We start from the raw sequence: 25254 nt of genomic DNA, 5'->3' as shown, positions 1-25254 counted from the left end.
CTATATGATCCAGCAATCCCACTACTGGGTCTGTATCCAACGGAAATGCAATTGGTAACCCAAAGAGATATCTGCACTGCTACGTTCACTGCAGCATTATTCACAAAAGTCAACATACGGAAGTGTCCATTAAAAAGTTAATGGACAAAATAATGTGATACATGTACACAGTGGAACACCATTCAGCCTTTAAAAAGATGGAAATTCTGTCATTTGTGACAACAAGGACAAACTTAGGGGATATTGTGTTAAATGAAATAAGCTAGACATGGAAAAACAAATACAATATGAGCTCACTTGTAAGTGTAATCTAAAACCGTTGAACTCCTAGAGGTGAAGAACAGAATTGTGGCACTTAGGGATGAGAGGAGTGGTGGGAACAGGGAGATGGGGGGATGGCCAAAAGATACAAAATTTTCATTAAATAGGAGGAATAAGTTCAAGAAATATATTATATAACATGGTGACTATAGTTAATAACAATGTACTGTATTTTTGAAAATTGCTGAGAGTAGATTTTAATTGTTCTCCCCATAAAAAATAAGTATTTTAGGTAATGCATATGTTTATTAGCTCGATTTAGCCATTCCACAATGTACAGGAACTTCAAAAAATGTTGTACATGAAAAATATATAGTTTTATTTGTCACTCAAAACATATACAAATAATTTTCTTAAAATGTCATTGAATTGTTACCAGGAACCTTATTAGCTAGATTAGTCATCTAATGTCATTAGCCATTAGAATTTAATCTTGTATGACTGATTATTAGTATTGAACAGTTTGCATTATTAGCTATTAGTTGTCTGTTGATTTCATTTGCCATTTTCTACTGGGCTGTTGTTTTTTACTTGTTATAGGCGCTCATGATATATGACGAAAATTAATTTTATAATTGTTATATATGTTATATGTATTACATATATGCTAAAATATTTTATCTCAGTCCTTTTCTTATGTCAAAAATATTTTTGTTTTATTCTTATGAAGATATTTAATAATTATATCTGTCAAAGCTCTCTTGGTAACATATTTGGAAAACATTCTTCTACATTTTCTTGGAAGGCCTGTAGATAAATAATCTATCTAGAATTTATTATATGGAATGAAGTAGGAATGTAGCATAATATTTTCCTCATATATAATTGATTGCTTAATAATTTTTATTTAAATATTCCCATTTGTAGCATTTGTTTCTGGATATTTTGTTTCATTTTGTTCGTTCATTTCTCTATGAGCTCTAAATTATTCAAAATACTGATGTTTTATGATATATTTTGGTTCCTGTCAGGTCAAGGTATTAAAATTCTGTCTTTCAAAGTGTTCATTTTTTATATCATGTAAACTATAAATCATCTATTCAAATTATATTTAAATATTATCTTGGTATATTGCTAAGAATTACATAAAATGTATAGATTAGTTTGAGTCCTTAGTCCAGAAACATGGGACATGTCTGCATTTATCCAGATACTATTTTATTTTTCACTAAATTGTGATTTTTAGCATAGTCCCATCAGTGTTTGAATGATTTCTTATTTTCTAGAACAAGATCTTCCAACTCACTTTCCCGTTTTCCTGCCTCAGATCTACAATCAGACATTTCACTAAGGATCTTAATCTTTTTTTAAGGGGTAATGCCATTTAGAAACCAATATCTGAGCACTAGTGGCTCTCAGTGAATGTACTGTGGCTCTCCTGGTAGAGGGGAGGAAAACTACATGGTAGAGGCATATACTATCCAGACTATAGGTTCTTGATTAAGCCCACTTCTCTCTAAGATTAAACCAGTACTTATTAATTTAATCTTTTTAAAATGTATTTTTTCTATCATTTTAATTTTTTAATTAGCTCAATTTTGCATTTTTCAGTTTTTTTACGCATTTCAGCCAGAACTTTTTCCAACTTTTCTAGAAGACTCCATTTTTGTCATATATTTGGGATAATTACATACTAGACATATATTTGTATCAATGCTAGTTAATATTTGCTGAATGCTAACAATTTGAAAGTGGAATATCAATTTTTTAAGCAAAGATTTTATTTCCTTTTAGACCTAAGAACATTTATCAATAAGAGCACTCAGTTATCCTTTACCTTTGATGTACTCACACATCACAGATTTTAGGGTTTCTTTTGATGTCCTTAAATTCTTGTTTTGTCTAATTTCAAATATGCAACTGACTTGCCACACTTTTAAGGTTTCTTGGACATTCACTCCTCATAACCTTCCATATAATATGGTTGCTTTACTTTGATGTAATATTTTCACCTGATTATTTTAACATTCACAAAATTTTAAAAGTGTTGTTACTAGTTCAAGGATATAATAACTTCTGCTCTTTGAACTTAGTGTTTGGAAAACCCTGTAAAAGCATTTATGGAAGCCACATTTTGGGATTGTAACTAGATTAAAATACTCAACCTTTTGGCAAAAATGGTAGTGAAGGTTCTTTCAGTATTCAGGTTTTATGACTAAACTAAAAAGCTTTAAAAAGGAGCAAAGGAAGGAAAGAGAAAAGGAAGGAAAACCAGAGAATGCATAAGTGTTCAGTGGTTTCATTACGTATACACTTAGAGTTGAACATCACTTTATGGTCCCATCCCCTGCTCCAAAATATAAACCAGTACTGAACTATAGATGTAAGAAAGGAAAATTCAAAGGAAAAAGCCTATGGATTAAAATATACTTTAGAAACATACCACCCAATTACAATTATGACCCCTGTTTGGATCCCATTTCAAACAACCAAACTGTAAACCAAAACAAACACAAATATATTAGACAATTGGGAAACTATATCACTGATTAAATAGTTGATGGTATTAAGGGACTGTTGGTAATTTTCGAAGTGTAATAATGGTATTATGAATAATTTTTTGAGTTTAAAATATTTATAAATATTTTCTGAAATATTTATGGGTGGAATTATTTAATGTCTGGGACTGACTTTAACATGATGGAAGATAGAGATAAACATTAGTCATTAATGATAACTGTTGAAACTGACAGATTGATGACCAGGGACTTCACCATTCTCTATAATTTTGTATATGTTTGAAATGTGCTATAAGTTTGAAATTTAATTAGGGCCTGTATATTGAGGTGGTGGTGGGAATAGAAAGAAGTGAAAAACACTGAGTGGGATCTGGAAGTTTTAATGGACAGGTCTCAGTGATCATTTGTGGTTAAATGTGTCAGGAGTGAGGGGAGACAACTTCTGCATGATCTAAATGTATCATTCAGCTTGGATCTCAGCACCAGTTCCAAGAAAAATGCAATGAATGTATTCAGGGTATTGACTGCTTGGAAGTTGGGATAGGAAAACAATGATAAATGACTTAAGGGAACTGTAAAGAAAATGGATGAAATGGTCAGGCACTGTGGCTCATGCCAGTAATGCCAGAACTTTAGGAGGCCCAGGCTGGTGGATCCATTGAGCTCAGGAATTCAAGACTAGCTTGGGCAACATGGCGAAACCCCGTCTCTACAAAAAATACAAAAAAAATCAACCAAGTGTGGCCCCGTGCAGTAGCTCAAACCTGTAATCCCAGCACTTTGGAAGGCCGAGACGGGCGGATCACGAGGTCAGGAGATAGAGACCATCCTAGCTAACACGGTGAAACCCCGTCTCTACTAAAAAAATACAAAAAATTAGCCGGGCGAGGTGGCGGGCGCCTGTAGTCCCAGCTACTTGGGAGGCTGAGGCATGAGAATGGCATAAACCCAGGAGGCAGAGCTTGCAGTGAGCTGAGATCCGGCCACTGGACTCCAGCCTGGGCGACAGAGCGAGACTCTGTCTCAACAACAACAACAACAAAATCAACCAAGTGTGGTGGTGCATGCTTGTAGTACCAGCTACTCCAAAGGCTGAGGTGGGAGGATTACTTGAGCCTCAGAGGTTGAGGCTGCAATGAGCAGTGATTGCACCCTGCACCCCAGACTCTATAAAAAATAAAAAAGGAAAAGAAAAGAAAAAGGAAAGAAATTCAATGAAATGATGTATCATGACTGAAACAGAAGGAAGAGCCATGAGTGGGCTGAGACATAAGGCAGAAAAAAAGAGTGCTCTAGGCTATTGTGTAGACATTAACAGGCTGTCTAAGATTGAACATATTACTTTGTGTATACTTTATTTACTTTCCATAACCAAAAATTAAGAGTGGACTTAATATATGGTCATTTGTAGGTCAAAAATGATGTTTTCTTCACCTGCATGTCTTCTTTTTTGCCAGTTAAAATTCCCTACATAAAGAAAATAAAAGCTGTTTGAAATCATATACAGATTTAACTTACACCAACACACTACATTATCTTAACTATCCATTTCCTAATATAGCCTCGATTGTGAAAAAGCATGAGAAAAATCATGTTTGTTTTGTACTGTTTTGTTGTTGTTGTTGTTAAGGGGTTTTCTGTCAAAGTTAAAATTTCCAGCTAATAACCTTTGAAGCTCTACCATTAACCATAGTAAAATATACCATAGTAACCCTAATCTGGGGCTTTGTGCAAAGCTGTTTATAACCTGTCTTAAGTGATCCTTTATAAAAATAGAAAATAGTGCTATAATGCTGTTATCAAAAATTTTGCTTAATCAGATTTGTATTACTCTTCTTTGGCTGAAATGTAGAGGTCAAATATCAGAGTATTCATTATTTTATTGCCTTAATTCTCAATGATGCTTCAAACCCCAAACAATTGCATGTGACGGGCCTATGTGAAAATTTAATTATGTTCCTGACTGCAGGGGACATATTTATTCCTTGATTCTTTATCTTCCAGAGAGGGCTGAGGACATATGCTCCATTACCTATAAAGGAATAGAAGTATTCCCTGCTTGTGTACTTTACCCCACTCACTAATTTTTCTTATGAGAAAAGAAACTAACCTGTTTAGTGAGATGATGACAGGCTGAGAGTCATCAGGTTATTTTTAAAGGTCATTCTTCATATATAGCCCAGGCATTATTAAGCCAAATTCAATCACAATACAAAGGTATTCTTTTTTTTTTTTTTTTTTTGGAGACGGAATCTCGCTCTGTTGCCCAGGTTCGAGTGCAGTGGTCGGATCTCAGCTCACTGCAAGCTCCGCCTCCCGGGTTTAGGCCATTCTCCTGCCTCAGCCTCCCGAGCAGGTGGGACCACATGCGCCCGCCACCTCGCCCAGCTGGTTTTTTTGTATTTTTTAGTAGAGACGGGGTTTCACCGTGTTAGCCAGGATGGTCTCGATCTCCTGACCTCATGATCCGCCCATCTCAATTTATTCAATGAAAATTAACAATTTATTAGGGGACACGTTGATTTTCATTTCAGAGAGACAATGAATGACCATTGACCTCCCAATTTAGTTATTCATAGAGCATCTAATACATGCCAATCACTGTTCCAGGTGCTTGAGAAATGGCAGTGACAAAAATCCCTTACAATCTTGTGGTTTGGGAAGCCTTCAATGTGAACCCAAAAATCAGGGATCAAAACTACATCTGGGGACACCAAGCCTTCTGTGCAGCCACGTCAGGCGGTTTCACCAGAAGTGAATGTCAAAAGACTAGTAGCCTCAAAGACAAATCTGAGCAGGCACAGTCTATCAATTCTTGCTTAATTTCAAGAATTAAGCAAGGCTTTGGTGGCATCCTCAGGTAAGATACTGAAATGCATTTGAAGTTCAAACAAAGATTAATTTTAATAATCAAGACCGACTTACACTTTCTGAGACTTCCAGTCTTTCATTGATCCTAAGGTTCGGAGGTACTCTCTAAGGTACTTTAGAAGAAATAATTTCATTTCTCACGGTATTATAGTAAAAAGTTAAGACTCATGGCAAAGCAAGAAACAAGTCAACCAAATAGATAGCATTTCATTACAAGGCTCCTTCACTTGGTGAGTCCAAGGCACATTGCCCTCATTACTGTATTTCCTGGCCAGGACACAGGCTGGGGAATTAATGGAGTAATAGGATTTCTACACTGTCTTTCTTTTTTTTTTTCTGCCCAGTGGTCTTTTATTTATTTATTTATTTTAACAACTATTATGCCATGAATTCATAGCGAATAGGTTCCAGCAGCTCAGGCTCCTTCCCATTGGTTCTCACAAAGTGTGCTGCTCTGGGTGGAGCAGGTTGGCGCTTCAGTTGAACCCAGGTACCTTTCTCTTTGGCTTCTTTCTTTTTCTGATCAATTTCCTTCACGAGTTTCAGGAAGCTATCTCGGCTCTTAGAGTGCTTAATGTGCTCACTACGCACATGAATTCTCTTGGCAAGAATCTTGCCCTTAACTTGTTTGTTTACAACAATGCCAACAGCATGCTGGATAACGTTGTAGACTCTCCCAGTTTTGCCATGGTAACACTTGTGGGGCATTCCTTTTTGAACAGTACCCATTCCCTTGATGTCTACAATATCACCTTTCTTATAGATTCGCATATACGTGGCCAAAGGAACAACTCCATGTTTTCTAAAAGGCCTAGAGAACATATATCGGGTACCTCTCCTTTTTCCCTTTGTGTTCGTCATTTTGGCGAATTACTGGAAGATGGCGGTTCCGGCCGAAAGGCTGTCTTTCATTTTTAAGAGCTCCATATGAGCATGTGGCACCAAACTTATTTCTCTTTATCTTGACTTAAACTGTATCCAAGTCCAAGGGGTGAATGTGACTTGCTTTACTTCTTAAATTATGAAATTTGTCCTAAAATTCCTATAGTTATTCCTCCACATTCCTCATTATCTCAAACTGACTTCACATAAATTTTGATCATTGTGAATTTCATACAGACTACAGGTTCAACCACAAGACAGATAAAATTTTAATCACTGAACAGCTAAAGAGGCCTTTTGGTCCTCATTATATATTGGATAAGTAAACTTCTTGAGTTGAGGCACAGGAAAAAAAGCTATGGAATTATTATAATGCTAAGAAGAAAATTTTAAAAGCTTATACCTGTATTTTTTTTCTAAGACTTATAATTTCTTAAGGAAGGACAAGGTCAGCTTTTTAAAATTGGAGTATTTTGTTATAATTAATACCAAAGTAGTAAAAGAAATAAAGAAGATTATAATGAAAGACATGCGTAAGGATGAGGATTTACTTAGGATAAATACTGCTATCTGGTGGGACAGCCTAGATGTATATAAAAGAGAAATGGAGATATGCAAAGCCCTATGTATTATTAAGATTGGAGTTAGGGAAAAGATATGTTATTATGATGAGTTAACAGGCCACCATTTCAAGAAGATAAAAATAGGAAGACCTTAGCGTCCACACTTGGATGACATGAGAGGCAGTTTGAAAATAGGAAGCCAGTGAACCAGAGAGAAGCCACTGGGATAACTCCCTTGGAAAATTAGGATCAATAGCTAGATAGTTTCGTAAAATCTGGACATATTTTAGAAATAAAGTCTTCATCAATAAATATGGAATATTTTCACTGAGTTTTAAATTGATAGAGCTGCTGCATGAAGATAGACAAATATGGCAATTATTCCGAGGGGAGAGGTCTGGAGAATTCACAATGTTAAGTTTCCAGAAGAAGGGTATGAGTAGTCATTATAGAAGTCATGGAGGTCACTACTGCACTGAGAACAGGTTTGGATTAGATGCTGATCTGATGGGAGGTAACATCTGTATGGAATACCATTTAGCAAGGTGAGAGTGTCATTATTTGTTTAATTAATGGATGCTTTTGGTCAGAACAAAATTTGTTGAATTCTTATGTCATTCCAGGGGGAAAACCCAATATACAATCTAGAAGAAAACTTTAGGAAAATTAATTTCAGACACTGAAAGTACCTGAAAAAAAAGAATGAGAACCAAATGATGCAGCTGAGCGCTGGCACCACTTGAACAGTCATCAAAAGGAAACAGTTAGGGAAGCAGTTTACATTTTGAATTTTTCTGAACCAGCTTGAAAAGACCCAAGGAAAGCAGAAGAAAAAAACAACATATAACACTCCTAAAAGGAAAAATAAAGCAGAAAAGAATATTTCTCATGCCTTTGAGGTCAAATTAGCCCTGACAGTTAAAGGCCAAGGTCGGTAGTTCCAAGTTACCTTAGGATCATGAAGTTTCTATGGATCACATTCTTTCCACACCCTCTCCAAAATACCATAAAGATTTAAAGAACAGTTAACTTAAAACATCAATAACTTACATTTGCCACATAGAGAACAGAAGATATAAATTGCAATTTATGGGTAAAAGAAGGGCTAAGCAACTAAGACTACCAGAACCCACACTTGCATGTGAGTCCGGAGGGAGCTGTATGATGTGTGAGTAGTGGGCAGCAGTGGTGAAATCCAGGAAACATTACCAAGAGTTCACCTCCAGAAATAGAGAGCCACATCTGGAGTAGAAACTATCGACAGCCTTGTTGGGCTTAGAAGACTACATAGCACAGTCAACAGGAAGACAAAGAAGAGGCTTGGAAAGGTGGTCTTGGCAAAGTATCTTTAAAGAGAGTTACAGATTGGGATGACTTGCTGCTGGTTTGGGTAGTTTTAAGCTTGTCTCTGAGGAAGCCTGGAAGTCAAATATTGACCTTTGAACAAGAAGGAAATTAAATAAACTAGCTGTCTATGTATAATGTGCAGCATGAAGTCTGAAATTCCCCTGGAGACATGCTGTACTAGCTTGTTATCTATACTGCTTAGTGAAAATGTACAGATTGACAGTTATACATGGTTTAACAAGTCATAAAGCCTAGGTTTTACCTAAGTGATTATTGTGGTGTAAAAGACTCCTCAACAAATTTGTACCTTGGCATGAGTGAAGCTCATGAACTCACAGATGAAATCAGATATATTTTTTGAAAAAAAGATGCATAACAGTTGCGCATATTTTGGGGGTACTATGATATTTTGAAACCTGAAAAATATGGAATGCTTCATAAATTTTCATGTCACTCTTGTGTGGAAGCCATGCTAATCTTCTCTGTATAATTCCAGTTCTAGTATATGTGCTGTCGAAGCAAGTACAAAACCAAAATATCTTGTATTTACCTTGGTGGCTCATAAACCAAAGACGAACCACATCCTATGTGACTGAGTTAGGACCCTACAGGGCTGCACTGGTAAGTCATGTTCCTCTACAAATGTCTGCACTTTCTCTCTGTGGCTGTAACATATCTTTTACCTTTATTAATCTTTACAAAAATGTGTCCTGTGGGGCCCCATGAGGACTGTCAATTATCTGATAGTGTGTGACTTCTGTAGCAGCAGTTGCATTTGGAGTCAGCAGCTGGTTTTAAATAGAGGAAAAGAAGCAGTTGATGACAAACAGCCTACTGGAACGGAATATAATATAAAAATAAAAGCAAACTGCACCTCCACTAAATAATGATTTCATACATTTAAAAACCACCATTTCCTATTGCTACAGAAGCAGAATCCTTGATATGAGAACTCAAAAAAGCCACCTGCTACCCACAAGCCACATAAAAGAAATATCTTCCTAGTCATTATTCTAGGAGAATGAAATATGGATAAGAAAAATAAAATCATGGCATTCATGAAAAACTGAAGATGAGGATCAAAACAGGTTCACAAATGAAAGCACATTAAGTGACACAGACAAAACCTACTAAGAAGTAAGATTCTTGCCAGAATTTAAAATATAACAAAATAAGACATTGTAGATATGAAAGAACATTTAAAAATGGAAATTACAAACTTTAAGAGGAGACAGGTAACAAGAGACAGGTAATAGATGTCAAATGGGAAAGGACAAAGCTTGGGAAAGAAAACAATTCAAAATTAACTTGTAAATTAAGATTAAACATAAGATACCCAAAAGATAATAGAAACTACTTAAAATGTAATAAATGATATCAACAGGATAGTAATGAGACCAAATGGACAAACGATACAGTTAGAGAGGAATAAATAGAAGGTAGAAAGACAAAGAAGATGGAATGTACATAACCGGCAAAGAAAATCCAATTTCCATGGAATAAGAGTACCAAAAGAAGCAATAAAGAATAAAACATAACAAACAACCAAGCAAGGAAACAGAACAAATATTTTTTAATTAGAATACAAAAAGCTCTCATTTGTTAAAATACCTGGATCTGCACATAAAAAAGATGCACAGTGTGCCTGAGAAAATTGGCCTAGGATGTTAACCAGTAACATCATGTTCCTAACATTATAAGATTTTAAAGATAACAGATAAAAATTATAGGCCTCCAACCAAAAACGACAATGCACTGACAAAGTAAAGAAAATTATATTGACATCAGACTTCTTGGGAGGAACGTTAATGCAAGAAGATAATGGCACAGCATTTACCAGACACACATAGGAAGAAAATGTAAGGTAATAATGTTTTATCCAGCCAAGCTTTCTTTCAAGTATGACAATTTAAGGAAAACAATTTTAAACATGCAAGAATTTAATTTGATGAATCTTTCCTAAGCAATCTCCTAGAAAATATGCTTAGACAACCAGGAGCTGATTGAAGAGATTCTGTATAAAATTTTGGTATTAAGCATTGAATAAGTAAAACTCTATATAGAGAGAGGAAAAGATAGAGGAAGAGGGATGGAGAAAGACAGGGAGAGAGGAAGGGGGTCACTGAGATTCAAGAACAAATATATGCTTTACGAAATAGAAAGAGAAAACCAGGTACAGAAGAGAGAGAGAGAAATGGGGAAATAAAATGTTATAGAAGGTTCCATAATAAGTAGTGGTTAGGAATCAAATGATAACATTTGAATGCAAGAAACATGCATACATGTAAGAGTAAGAATATAGCAGTAAGAAAAATAATATGATTGATCAAAGTTAAATGGTGAAGAAGAGGGAAAGAAGAGGAACGAAATGAATATTTTGTTTGTTTCTTGTAGAAATCCATAGATACTCCTAAGGAAAATGAGGAATGACATACTCACACAATGGTAAATATTACAACCAAAATACAAACTTTTCTACTACTTAAAAAAAAAATAAGAAAACAAAAAAGTAATTACTTAGTGAATAATTAATTATTATGTGTTTGTAGGCTTAACTCATTAAAAGTAAAAAATTTCAGGTAGAATGACACCAAAATGCAACTTTGTGTTGTATACAAGAGAACCAATTTTAAAAGTTTGAGAGGCTACAAATCAAAGAATGGATGAAAAAAATAACAAGCAAAACAAAAAATGAAAGCAGAGATAACTTCATATCAAACATAATTAAGGCTAAAAAGTATTAAATGAGAATAAGAGTTATTATGTTAGAATGTTATACCCTCACAGCAAAGTTAAAACAGATATGAATCCCTAAATGTTATATAATATAAAAACCATTTTTATAAAAGAGGATCTACAGATTGTGCATTAGAAACACACTAAGATAAGAGAATTCATTACAATAAAACCATCTTAGGTCAAGAGTAAAAGGATTATGTGAGAATCTAGATAGAATCTATTTATATCTACATAATTTAATGAGATATTCACCCCAATATTAAAAATACAGCTTGTAACCAATGACACATGAAAATATCTTGAAAAATAAAAATTACAGACCATAAAGAATATCTTGACAGATTACACAAAATTGAAAAGGAAACAATGTTCTATGATCAAAATACAACCTTTTACATAAAGATTCAATGACCCTGTATAAAATAAGATCTCATGGGACGTAGTTAAAACAGTATTTGAAAGAAAACTCATAGCCAAAAATATTCATTTTATTTAAAAATGAAAGAACGAAAACAGTAAATTAAACATCCCACTCAAAATGTCAGGGGCAAGAAAACGCAAACCAAAAGAAAGAGAAGAAAGGAATTCATAAAGATAAAAGAAGGGAAAAATTGAGAAAAATTAACTAGAAAAAAAGCGATGAATAATTCTTTTTTTAAAAAACAGGCTCAATTCTGTTCCAAGATGGCCGAATAGGAAAGGCTCCGGTCTGCAACTTCCAGCCTGATCGACACAGAAGATGGGTGATGTCTGCATTTCCAACTGAGTTACCTTGTTCATCTCACTGGGACTGGTTGGACAGTGGGTGCAGCCCACAGAGGGCAAGCCGAAGCAGGGCAGGGCATCACCTCACCTGGAAAGCACAGGGGTCAGGGGATTTCCCTTTCCTAACAAAGGGAAGCCATGACTGATGGTACCTGGACAAACGGGACACTCCCACCCAAATACTGCGCTTTTCCAGTGGTCTTAGGAAACGGCACACCAGGAGATTATACCCCATGCCTGCAGCAAATCCCACACCCATGGAGCCTTGCTTACTGCTAGCGCAGCAGTCTGAGATTGACCTGCAAAGCAGCAGCCTGGCAGGGGGAGGGGCGTCTGCCATTGCTGAGGCTTGGGTAGGTAAACAAAGCGGCTAGGGAAGGTTGAACTGGGTGGAGCCCACTGCAGTTCAGCAAGGCTGGCTGCTTCTGTAGTCTCCACCTCTGGGGGCAGGACATAGATGAACAAAAGGCAGCAGAAACTTCTGCAGACTTAAATGTCCCTGTCTGACAGCTCTGAAGAGACCAGTGGTTCTCCCAGCATGGTGTCTGAGCTCAGAGAATGGACAGACTGCCACCTCAAGTGGGTCCCTGATCCCTGTGTAGCCTAACTGGGAGACACCTCCCAGTAGGGTCTGACTGACACCTCATACAAGTGGGTGCCGCTCTAGAATGAAGCTTTCAGAGGAAGGATCGGGCAGTAATATTTGCTGTTCTTCAATATTTGCTGTTCTGCAGCCTCTACTGGTGATACCCAGGCAAACAAGGTCTGGAGTGGACCTCCAGCAAACTCCAACAGACCTGCAGCTGAAGGACCTGACTGTTAGAAGGAAAACTAGCAAACAGAAAGGAATAACACCAACATCAACAAAAAGGACATCCATACCAAAATCCCATCTGTAGGTCACCATCATCAAAGACCAAAGGCAGATAAAACCACAAAGATGGGGAGAAACCAGAGCATAAAAGCTGAAAATTCTAAAAACCAGAGCACCTCTTCTCCAAAGCATTGCAGCTCCTCACCAGCAATGGAACAAAGCTGGACAGAGAATGATTTTGACAAGCTGACAGAAGTAGACTTCAGAAGGTTGATAATAACAAACTTCTCCAAGCTAAAGGAGGATGTTTGAACACATCGCAAGGAAGCTAAAAGCCTTGTAAAAAGATTAGATGAATGGCTAACTAGAACGAACAGTCTAGAGAAGACCTTAAATGACCTGATGGAGCTGAAAACCATGCACAAGAACTACGTGATGCATGCACATGCTTCAATAGCTGATTTGATCAACTGGAAGAAAGAGTATCAGTGAGTGAAGATCAAATTAATGAAATAAAGCGAGAAGAGAAGTTTAGAGAAAAAAGAGGAAAAAGAAGCGAACAAAGCCTCCAAGAAATATGGGACTATGTGGAAATGACAAATCTACATTTGATTGGTGTATCTGAAAGTGACAGGGAGAATGGAACCAAGTTGGGAAACACTCTTCAGGATTATATCCAGGGGAACTTCCCCAACCTAGCAAGGCAGGCCAACATTCAAATTCAGGAAATACAGAGACCACCACAAAGATACTCCTCCAAGACACATAATGGTCAGATTCACCAAGGTTGAAATGAAGGAAAAAAATGTTAAGAGCAGCCACAGAGAAAGATCGGGTTACCCACAAAGGGAAGGCCATCAGATTAACAGTGGATCTCTCAGCAGAAACTCTGCAAGCCAGAAGAGAGTGGGGGCCAATATGCAACATTCTTAAAGAAAAGAATTTTCAACCCAGAATCTCATATCCAGCAAAACTAACCTTCATAAGTGAAGGAGAAATAAAATCCTTTACAGACAAGCAAATGCTGAGAGATTTTGTCATCACTGCCTTACAAGAGCTCCTGAAGGAAGCACTAAACATGGAAAGGAACAACTGGTACCAGTCACAGAATAAACATGTCAAATTGTAAAGACCATTGATGCTAGGAATTAACTGCATCAACTAATGAGCAAAATAACCAGCTAACATCAAAATGACAGGATCAAATTCACAGATAACAATATTAACCTTAAATGGAAATGGGCCAAATGCCCCAATTAAAAGACACAGACTGGCAAATTGGATAAAGAGTCAAGACCCATCAGTGTGCTGTATTCCAGAGACCAATCCCATGTGCAGAGACACACATAGGCTCAAAATAAAGGGATGGAGAAAGACCTACCAAGCAAAAAGAAAGAAAAAAAAAAAAAAAAAAAAAAGCAGGGGTTGCAAGCCTAGTCTCTGATAAAACAGACTTTTAACCAACAAAGATCAAAAGAGACAAAGAAGGCCACTACATAATGGTAAAGGGATAAATTCAACAAGAAGAGCTAACTATCCTAAATATATATGCACCCAATACAGGAGCACCCAGATTCATAAAACAAGTCCTTAGAGACCTACAAAGAGGCTTAGACTTTCACACAATACTAATGGGAGACCTAAACACTCCACTGCAAATATTAGACAGATCAACAAGACAGAAGGTTAATAAAGATATCCAGGACTTAAACTCAGCTCTGCACCAAGCAGACCTAATAGATATCTACAGAACTCTCCACCTCAAATCAACAGAATATGCATTCTTCTGAGCACCACATCACACTTATTCCAAAATTGACCACATAGTTGGAAGTAAAGTGCTCCTCAGCAAATGTAACAGAACAAAACTCACAACAAACTGCCTCTCAGATCACAGTGCAATCAAATTAGAACTCAAGATTAAGAAACTCACTCACAACCACACAACTACATGGAAACTGAACAACCTGTTCTTGAATGACTACTGGGTAAATAATGAAATTAAGGCAGAAATAAAGATCTTCTTTGAAACCAGTGAGAACAAAGACACAATGCACCAGAATCTCTGGGACACATTTTAAGCAGTGCGTAGAGGGAAATTTATAGCACTAAATGCCCACAAGAGAAAGCAGGAAATCAACACCCTAACATCACAATTAAAATAACTAGAGAAGCAAGAGCAAACAAATTCAAAAGCTAGCAGAATGCAAGAAATAACTAAGATCAGAGCAGAACTGAAAGAGACAGAGACACAAAAACCCTTCAAAAAATCAATGAATCCAGGAGCTGGTTTTTTGAAAAGATCAACAAAATTGATAGACCACTAGCAAGACTAATAAAAAAGAAAACAGAAAAGAATCAAATAGACACAATAAAAAATGATAAAGAGGATATCACCACCGATCCCACAGAAATACAAACCACCATCAGAGAATACTATAAACACCTCTACGCAAATAAACTAGAAAATCAAGAAGAAATGGATAAATTCCTGGACACATACACTCTCCCATGACTAAACCAGGAAGAAGTTGAATCTCTGAATAGATAATAACAGGCTCTGAAACTGAGACAATAATTAATAGTCTACCAACAAAAAAAGGTCCAGGACCAGACAGATTCACAGCCGAATTCTACTAAAGGTACAAAGAGGAGCTGATACTATTCCTTCTGAAACTATTCCAACCAACAGAAAAAGAGGGAATCCTCCCTAACTCATTTTATGAGGCCAGCATCATCCTGATCCCAAAGGCTGGCAGAGACACAACAAAAAAAGAGAATTTTAGACCAATATCCCTCAATGGGATGCAAAAATCCTAAATAAAATACGGGCAAATCAAATCCAGCAGCACATCAAAAAGTTTATCCACTATGATCAAGTTGGCTTCATCCCTGGGATGCAAGGCTGGTTCAACATAAGCAAATCAATAAACATAATCCATCACATAAACAGAACCAACAACAAAAACAACACGATTATCTCAATAGATGCAGAAAAGGCCTTTGACAAAATTCAACAGCCCTTTATGCTAAAAACTCTCAATAAATTCAGTATTGATGGGATGTATCTCAAAATAGTAAGAGCTATTTATGACAAACCCACAGCCAATATCATACTGAATGGGCAAAAACTGGAAGCATTCCGCTTAAAAACTGGCACAAGACAGGGATGCCCTCTCTCACCACTCCTATTCAACACAGTGTTGGAAGTTCTGGCTAAGACAATCAAGCAAGAGCAAGAAATAAAGAGTATTCAATCAGGAAAAGAAGAAGTCAAATTGTCCCTGTTTGCAGGTGACATGATTGCGTATTTAGAAAACCCCATTGTCTCAGCCCAAAATCTCCTTAAGCTGATAAGCAACTTCAGCAAAGTCTCAGGATACAAACTAAATGTGTAAAAATCACAAGCATTCCTATATACTGATAACAAACAGACAGCCAAATCATGAGTGAACTCCCATTCACAATTGCTACAAAGAGAATAAAATACTTAGGAATCCAACTTACAAGGGATGTGAAGGATCTTTCAAGGAGAACTACAAAACACTGCTCAACAAAATGAAAAAGGACACAAACAAATGGAAGAACATTCCGTGCTCATGGATAGGAAGAATCAATATTGTGAAAATGGCCGTACTGCCAAAGGTAATTTATAGATTCAATGCCACCCCCATCAAGCTACCAATGACTTTCTTCACAGAATTGGAAAAAACTACTTTAAAGTTCATATGGAACCAAAAAAGAGCCCAGGTGTGGTGTCTCATGCCTGTAATCCCAGGACTTTAGGAGGCTGGGGCGGGTGGATCATCTGAGGTCGGGTGTTCAAGACCAGCCTGGCTAACATGGTGAAACCCCCTCTACTAAAAAAACAAAAATTAGCCAGGTGTAGTGGTGCATGTCTGTAATTCCAGCTACTCAGGAGGCTGAGGCAGGAGAATCACTTCAACCCAGGAGGCAGAGGTTGCGGTGAGCCAAGATCACACCACTGTACTCCAGCCTGGGCAATGGAGTGAGATTTCATCTCAAAAGCAAATAAACAAATAAATAAATACCAAAGCAGATGCAATGGTGCATTCTGTGTCTATATTCCCAGCTGATACTCAGGAGCCTAAGGCAGGAGAATGACTAGAGCCCAGAAGTTTAAGGCCAGTCTGGACAACATAGTAAGATGCTGTCCCTAAAACAAACAAACAAAAACAGCCCAATAGACATTTCATCACACATCACACAACCATGTTAGAAAAAACAGGAAATTAATGACAAGGGTACAAAAACCACCAAATCAATTTTTTTATCTTGAGACAATAAATAAATTTTTAAAATCCGCTACATGAAATAAATTATTTTTTACAAAAAAAAACTTTACTAATACTGAGCTCACACGTGTAGAAGAAACTAATTTTTATTTCACAAAAAGACAAAAAATGAGGAGTAATACCTCCAAAACCTGATAAATATTGCACACACAAAAAACTGGCAATTAGTTACACCTGTAAGCACTTATGCATAAAAGTTCTAAATAAATATTCAAAACATAAAAACATTAACATTAAAATAAGATACCTCATAATCAAGAGAATTTTATTCCAGGGGTGTAAGCACCCTTCAATATTGTATTATCCATTAATATAATTATGCATATTTATATATCTAAGGATAAATATCTCAATAGTGTCTCAGAGATGGTAAAAATGCATTTGAAAATAAATAATACTTTTATTATCAATGAAACCATCAACAAACAGGAATTGATACACATATCATGAAAATTACAAAAATGTATATTTCTCAGTTCAAAGGTCAGCATCTGACATGGCAGTGAAGCACTGACGATAGTCAAAATCAGAAATGAGACAAGATTGGCCGCTGGGTGTGATGGCTCACACCTGTTTGAACATTGTATTAATGGCATTAGCCAATGCAATGATATAAGAGAAAGCAAATAGAGGCTTAAGAATATAAAAGGAAGAACTAAAACTCTATTTGTAGATGATATATTATGCATCAAGAAAACCAAAGCAATAAATTCACCATGCTGACAGTATATAAAATTGACATACAAAAATAATTACCTGCTTCTCTGTGAATGATGACCTGTTATACTATGTATGGGTAAGAATAACCTATTTACAACAGATTTTTAAGTACTTATGATAAAATATACAAAACATTAAAATACAAATGGTGATAACTTGAACCATTTCTGAAAAACACAAAAGTAAAACTTGAGCAAGTTGAAAGACATACCACAATCTTAGAGAAGAAAATCCGACATCATGAAGATATTGAGAGGTGACAACATGCTAGCAGCCCTCACTCTCAGCGCTGCCTCAGTGTCCACTCTGGCGGCACTTGATGAGCCCTTCAGCCCGCCACTGCACAGTGGGAGCCTGTCTCTGGGCTGGCAGAGGCTGGAGCCGGCTCCCTCTGCTTGCAGGGAGGTGTGGAGGGAGAGGCACGGGCGGGAGCCAGGGCTGTGGGCCGTGCTCACAGGCCAGCGCAAGTTCTGGCGGGCACGGGCTCCACGGCCCGGCACTCAGGGCAGCCGGCCGGCACCGCCAACAGAGCAGTGAAGGACTTAACACCGGGGCCAGCAGCTGCAGAGGGTGTGCTGGGTCCCCTAGCAGTGTTGGCCCACTGGCACTGCACTCGAGTTCTCCCCGGGTCTCAGCTGCCTCACTGTGGGGCAGGGCTAGGGACCTGAAGCCCGCCATGCCTGAACCCCCTTCCCCCACACTCCTCCCCCCTTCCCCCACTCCCTCTCCCCTACTCCCTCTCCCCCACCACCTCCCATCCACCACCTCCCTCCCACACCTCCACAATCCCTCCCCGCTATCCCCCAGCAGTGGGCTCCCACCTAGCCTGAGCCTCCCCGACAAGTGCCCCCAGCTCCAGGGTGCCCAGTCCCATCACCGCTCAAGGGCTGAGGGGTGCAGGCGCTGCTGAGCTGCAGCCCCAGTGGGTGATCCACTAGATGAAGCCAACTGGGCTCCTGAGTCTAGTGGGTACTTGGAGAACTTTTATGTCTAGCTAAGGGATTGTAAATACACCAATCAGCACCCTGTGTCTAGCTTAAGGTTTGTAAATACACCAATGGGTACTCTGTACCTAGCTAACCTACTGGGGACTTGGAAAACCTTTATATGTCTAGCTAAGGGATCCTAAACGCACCAACCAGCACTCTGTGTCTAGCTCAGGGTTTGTAAATACATCAATCAGTACTCTGTGTCTAGCTCAAGGTTTGTAAATACACCAATCAGTACTCTGTATCTAGCTAATCTAGTGGGGACTTGGAGAACCTTTCTGGCTAGAGGATTGTAAATGCACCAATCAGCACTCTGTGTCTAGCTCAGGGATTGTAAATGCACCAATCAGCACCCTGTCAAAATGGTTCAATCAGCTCTCTGTAAAAGGGAGTAATCAGTTCTCTGTAAAACAGACCAATCAGCTCTTTGTAAAATAGACCAATCAGCTCTCTGTAAAATGGACCAATCAGCAGAATGTGGGTGGGGCCAGATAAGGGAATAAAAGCAGGCTGTCTGAGCCACCCTGTTGCAACCGGGTTGGGTCTCCTTCCACCGTTTGGAAGGTTTGTTCTTTCACTCTTTACAATAAATCTTGCTGCTGCTCAGTCTTTGAGTTCAAGCCAGCTTTATGAGCTGTAACACTCACCTGGAAGGTCTGCAGTTTCACTCCTGCGGCCAGCGAGACCACGAACCCACCAGGAAGAAGGAACAACTCCAGACACTCCGCTTTTAAGAGCTGTAACACTCACTACGAAGATCTGCAGCTTCACTCCTGTCAGTGAGACCACAAAACCACCAGAAAGAAGAGGCTCCAGACACATTCTAGCGTCTGAAGGAACAGACTCTGGGCACACCATCTTTAAGAACTGTAACACTCACCACGAGGGTCCACATCTTCATTCTTGAAGTCGGTGAGACCAAGAACTCCCCAATTCCGCCCACGGTATCAATTTCTTTTTATTCAACATGAACATTTAACACAAATCCATAAAAATACCGCCAGCATTGTTTCTTTTTCTAAAATTAGACAGCTTAAGTACAGCAAATGTAATTGGTACCTACCCCTCTTACACCCAAACTTCATTCCTCCCTTTCTCTTCTACTTAAATCAATTGGCAAACCCTGTTTTCAATTTCAAAATATATCTGAAATGCATCACTGCATTCCTTCTCTAATGCCAGTATCTAAATTGTCATCTCCTGTGGGGATTTTAGTGGTAGTGATAGCAGTGGTAGCCCATTGGGAGTGGCCACTGCCATGACACCAGCTGAAGTGGGGAGGCACAGGCAGGACTGCCCAATCTATGGAGTTGGTGGGAGCTAGAAACAGGTGGAAGCCCTATCCTTCCAAGTTGGAAAGGCAGGATCTCAGCCTACTTGGGTGCAGCTGCAGCTGCCCAGCCATGGCTGCAGACCCAGGAAGCTGCACTTTCTGAGGCCCAGGAAGCTTACCTGCCCCCACAAGCTTGGAAGTGCCTGCTCCCACTACCTGGCCTTTCCCCACTCTGGGCGCCCACTTTGATTTCAGAGCAAAGTTGTGGCTGAGCCCCCACACTGTAACAATCCAGCCAGGTGTGCACTCACGTGGGGCAGTACTGATACACCAGCCCCCTGCCACCTCAGCCCGCTACAGACTTTGGGCACCGAAAAGCAGGGGAGGGAGCATGGGGGGATGCTAAAGGCAGTTCGGCGTGGACTTGCAGGCACACCTCAGCATGAACAACCTGGGCACTTTGGGCACCTTTGGTGGCAGGTTAATGGTGACAGAAGGCAGAGGTTAATGGTAACAGAAGGCAGATAGGTTCCTGGGCTGAAAGGGGCAGGTCTCTGGTGAAACCTCCCCTCAGGCCAGGGATGGCCTGAGGCCTGGAGGACGGGGTGCCAGTTCTGCGGACCAGAGTGAGAACTTATGATGCTTTTTCTGGCCCACCCAAGGCCTCCTATGGACCAATCAGCATGCACTTCCTCCCCTCTGAAGTCCATAGAAACTTTGGACTCAGGCAGACAATGGGAGGACCTGCCCATGGAGAGTAACTACCCATCGTGGGTCTCCTTTCTGCTGAGAACTGAGCAGACAACAGGATTATCTGCCTGCAGAGAGGAGCTACCCACTGCAGGTCTTTTCTGAGCTGTTCTGTCACTCAGTAAAACACCTCTTCACCTTGCTTAAAGTCCACTTGTCCACATACCTTAGTCTTCTTTGACTTGGGACGAGAGCTCAGGACCCACCAAACAGGAGGACCAAAAGAGCTATAACACAAACAGAGCTGAAACATGCCGCTTGCTCACCACATTGTGGGTGATGAAAAGGAGAGGAGAGAAGGAGAGAAGAGCTGCAGCCACAACACGGGTGACGAGAAGGAGAGAAGAGTTGCAGCCACATCGCAGGTGATGAGAGGGAGAGAAGAGAGAAGAGCTGAGGCCCAGACCTAGGAGCTCCCCAAGACAGGGCTGTAACACCCTCTTTGCAGCTCTGTGATTCCTGGTATCTCCAAACTTCCGGGCACCACCCTGTTTCCCAGTGCCAGCTGTAGAAGCTGCTTGTTGTAAACCTGGTCCAGCCTCAGCCTCACAGGAAGCAGGCACCCATGCTGGTGCCTGGAGATGCCCACCCTGCCACAGCCAGCATATCTAGCTGTGTGGAGTAGCCAGATCCTATGCTTGCTAGATCACACACCCCTCACCACTCCATGCCTGGCTCACCATTGGCAGATGTAGGATCCAAGCCAATAGCATAAGCCAAGCATAGCCTGCCAGGCCAAGTGGAGTTCAGGGGGCTCAAGCAAAACTCAGGCATTGGTGCCACTGACCACAGAGATTTCTGGCTGGAAAAGTGACACCCCAAGGATCCCATAACTTTAGCCTTTTAAGTGGTTCTCCTGAGTCTTTTCTTACTTCTCCAAATCATTCTCCATAAAGCAGCAGCCACAATATTTTTAATATAAACTATATATTGCTCTTTTATCTAATACCTTCAATGGCTTATCATTGTGGTTAAAATATATGGCTCTTCTTTAATGCTCACAGTTCATCTCATACAATCTTTTTTAAAGGGTATAGTGTTCATTGACTATTCCAAGCTCTTAACCATCATGGTTCATCTTACTTCCTTGTCTCTACTGAAACCCCTTCTTCCATGGATACTCACATTGCTGCTCTCTTCTTCTTGAAGAAGGCTTTCTCACTAACGCATGTCAATCTTTCCCTTTCCACAGGCATATCCCAGAGGAATATGTCTATCCCATTACCTTATTTATTTTTCTCATAGCACTTATCACAATCAAAATTTGTTGGAATTATTTCCTGATTCATTATTTATTTCCATAGATATACACATGGCTAGCATGGAGAAACATTTCTTCCTTGATCATCTGCCGCCAGTTTTAAGATAATATCTAGCCCATACTAGACACTCACTAAAATGTCTATTGAAATAAAATATTTCTAAATATTATTTCTACTACTACTGCTGAGGCCTATGGGAAACACACATGTGCTGAACAGGTATTGAACCCATGTTTTCTGAGGCTTTTAGGTGCAAGTAATGAGTATGTGATATTAAAGAGGAAAATCCCCAATTAGTTCAAGATGATGTGTTCATATTGTTCCCTAGGTCATGATTCCTACATAAATGAATATCATTAGTCATAAGTTAAAAAAAGAAAAACTCATATGTTTCAATATGAGTACTACTGCCACATAGCTAAACAAATCAAATTTTTATTTGCCCAGTGACATCAATACCCAGAGTTATGTCAAAACATCTTGAAAAGAGAGATTGTATGAGAAAAATGTAAAGGTATTAGCTAAAGTGAGAATTATTTCTGAATTTTAACTAGAAACAATTTCCACACCACTCTGAAATTTTTTAATATAAGAGGAACCCAATATAAGTAGTAAATAAAATGGAACAGCCTTACACTCAAAGGAAATGCCTGTTCTCAAAAGCAACAGGAAGATCTGATTCAAAATGTCATGATCCATGTGGAACTCTCTTCACTCACATACACGTTTGTACAGACCTTAGCCATGGCTTCATCACTGATTCTGTGTGGCCAGGCTCATTCTCACATTGTTGAGTTCCCAGTGCCAAGTATGTAGAGCATACGCACAGTGCAAAGAAGGATATTACCTTTTCTGGTGTTCTCTCTTAAAAGGACAAAAATACTTCCTCAGAAGTCTCTCTCAAGCATTTTTCATATGTCCTTTTGACCCAAATTGTGTCACATGTCATCATGGAGTGCCAGGTACTGTTTCATTTAGCCTTGTTTCCTTGGCCAGTCACTGGTCACGGGTGTGAGGATATACTTACCCTTAAACTAATCAAGCCCATTCTGAGAGTCCAGGTACAATTTCACCTGATACAAAGCAGCCAAACGGATGAAGAATGAGAGACAAATACTCTTTAAGAAGACAAATGAATGGTGACGTGGGAACCAACATTTTTCAGTAAAGTCTGCAATAATAAATTCCAACTTCTGATCTCCCACATCATAACCTGTTTTCACCCATCCCACCACTGACCCACTTAAGTTCGTATCTGTCTGATATTTAATAATGATCTCAACAATTCTAGAGAGCCTTTCTGGTAATATATTCACATGCATTCTGTGATAATCATGCAAGACTAACTCCTAACAAAGTCACAGAAATGAAAGCTTTGAAACTCAGTAACCTATTGTATTTTTACAGGGATGAATGATCAGAAACTATTTGAGGACTAAGCATTCAGTCACAATGGCTGAAAGAATAAAGATTATAAAGTGAGGATGGCAATTGTCCAGCAATTATCTGGTCTCAATTGTTTCCTGAGAATTTTGCCATTTCTGTTTGCAAAGCAGTAATTGACATTATTTAGAGGAGACAAAACATTTTGCATTCCTCTTGGCAGCTTTAAAATGACAAAACAAATTTCCTACAAGACCTTGTTTTTTCTCCAAATTTATTTCTTGCTGAAATTAAATATCTATGTTTTTCAGTCATTATGAGTCATAAAACTATGCCCAAATACTGACTGCTAAAATATTATCTACAAAAACAAACTGAGTTCTTCTAAAGGCCTGAGGTCATTCAATGACATTTACCTCCAGGTGATAGTAATATCTTCGGTTTTCTAGATGGCGTGTATCTTTTAAAGTCATGATGCTGATTGCTGCTGTCTAAATAATTGACCTACCTGGAAACTAGGCAACTGAATTATAACAAGGTTTTGTGGTATTGTTTAAGCTTTAAAAGATCAATTCTATTCAAACTGAAAAGCAAAACTGTGGTTTAAGAGTAGTATTGAACATTTATTGAATATCTATTACCAGTTAGGCAAAGTATTGAGAATTTACAGACTGTAAGTATTGGATAGAAAATTATTAGTCTGCATCTATATATCACAAAATACTGAATACAATGTCTTAAATGCCTCAGTGCAAAGACTCACTAATGTGTTTTTTGGCTTTTGTTTTCAAAAAAGTGATTTTCCAATGAAGTAGTCTCTATATATGGAACTTGTCCTATAAAGCATAACATCAGTAAGGAAACAACTCCAGACCAAGTGCAGTGGCTCACATCTATAATCCCAGCACTTTAGGAGCCTAAAGCGGGCAGATCACCAGAGGTCAGGAATTTCAGACCAGCCTGGCCAACATGGTGAAACCCCGTCTCTACTAAAAATACAAAAAATTAGCCGGGCGCGGTTGCAGGGCCTGTAGTCCCAGCTACTCGGGAGGCTGAGGCAGGAGAATGGCGGGAACCCAGGAGGCAGAGCTTGCAGTGAGCCGAGATCGCGCCACTGCCCTCCAGCCAGGGGGACAGAGCGAGACTCCGTCTCAAAAAAAAAAAGCAAAAATTAGCCGGGCATGGTGGCAGGTGCCTGTAATTCCAGCTACTCGGGAGGCTGAGGCGGGAGAATCGCTTGAACCCACGAGATGAGGTGGTAGTGAGCTGAGATTGTGCCACTGCACTCCAGCCTGGGTGACAGAGCAAGACTGTATTTCAAACGAAACAAAACAAAACAAAAATACAAAAAAACCTCCAAATGATATTTGTGAATGGTGTTTGATTTTTTTTGAAATGAGATCTATGTTGTTGTTGTTGTTACTATTATTATTATTATTATTACTATTACTATTATTATTGAGATGGAATCTTCCTCTGTCACCCAGGCTGGAGTGCAATGGCATGATCTCGGCTCACTGCAACCTCCCCCTCCTGGGTTCAAGCGATTCTCCTGCCTGAGCCTCCTGAGTAGCTAGGATTACAGAACCCTGCCACCATGCCTGCTTAATTTTTGCATTTTTAGTAGAGACAGGGTTTTATCGTGTTGGCCAGACTGGTCTCGAACTCCTAGCCTCTTGATCCACCCACCTCTGCCTCCCAAAGTGCTGGGATTACAGGCGTAAGCCACTACACCTGGTCATTATTTTTGTAACTAAAATAAATAAAATAGATATGTGAAAAATGCCATGTATTTATAAT

The 25254-nt window shown here is 39.0% G+C and overlaps 1 non-coding gene and 1 pseudogene across 1 annotated transcript; both read right to left on the bottom strand.

Annotated features, from left to right (window-relative positions):
• Positions 1 to 6029: 6029 nt before the first annotated feature.
• On the bottom strand, positions 6030 to 6521 carry LOC111552469 (annotated as a pseudogene).
• Positions 6522 to 8862: 2341 nt separating this feature from the next.
• LOC111552490 lies at positions 8863 to 8969 on the bottom strand. Its single transcript, XR_002734644.1, has one exon. It is a non-coding gene; the product is annotated as a U6 spliceosomal RNA (small nuclear RNA).
• Between the last annotated feature and the right edge of the window lie 16285 nt (positions 8970 to 25254).

Source organism: Piliocolobus tephrosceles, chromosome 8, assembly GCF_002776525.5.
Source record: "Piliocolobus tephrosceles isolate RC106 chromosome 8, ASM277652v3, whole genome shotgun sequence".
Classification (NCBI taxonomy): Eukaryota; Metazoa; Chordata; class Mammalia; order Primates; family Cercopithecidae; genus Piliocolobus; species Piliocolobus tephrosceles.
This window is presented reverse-complemented; position numbering and strand designations above follow the sequence as displayed.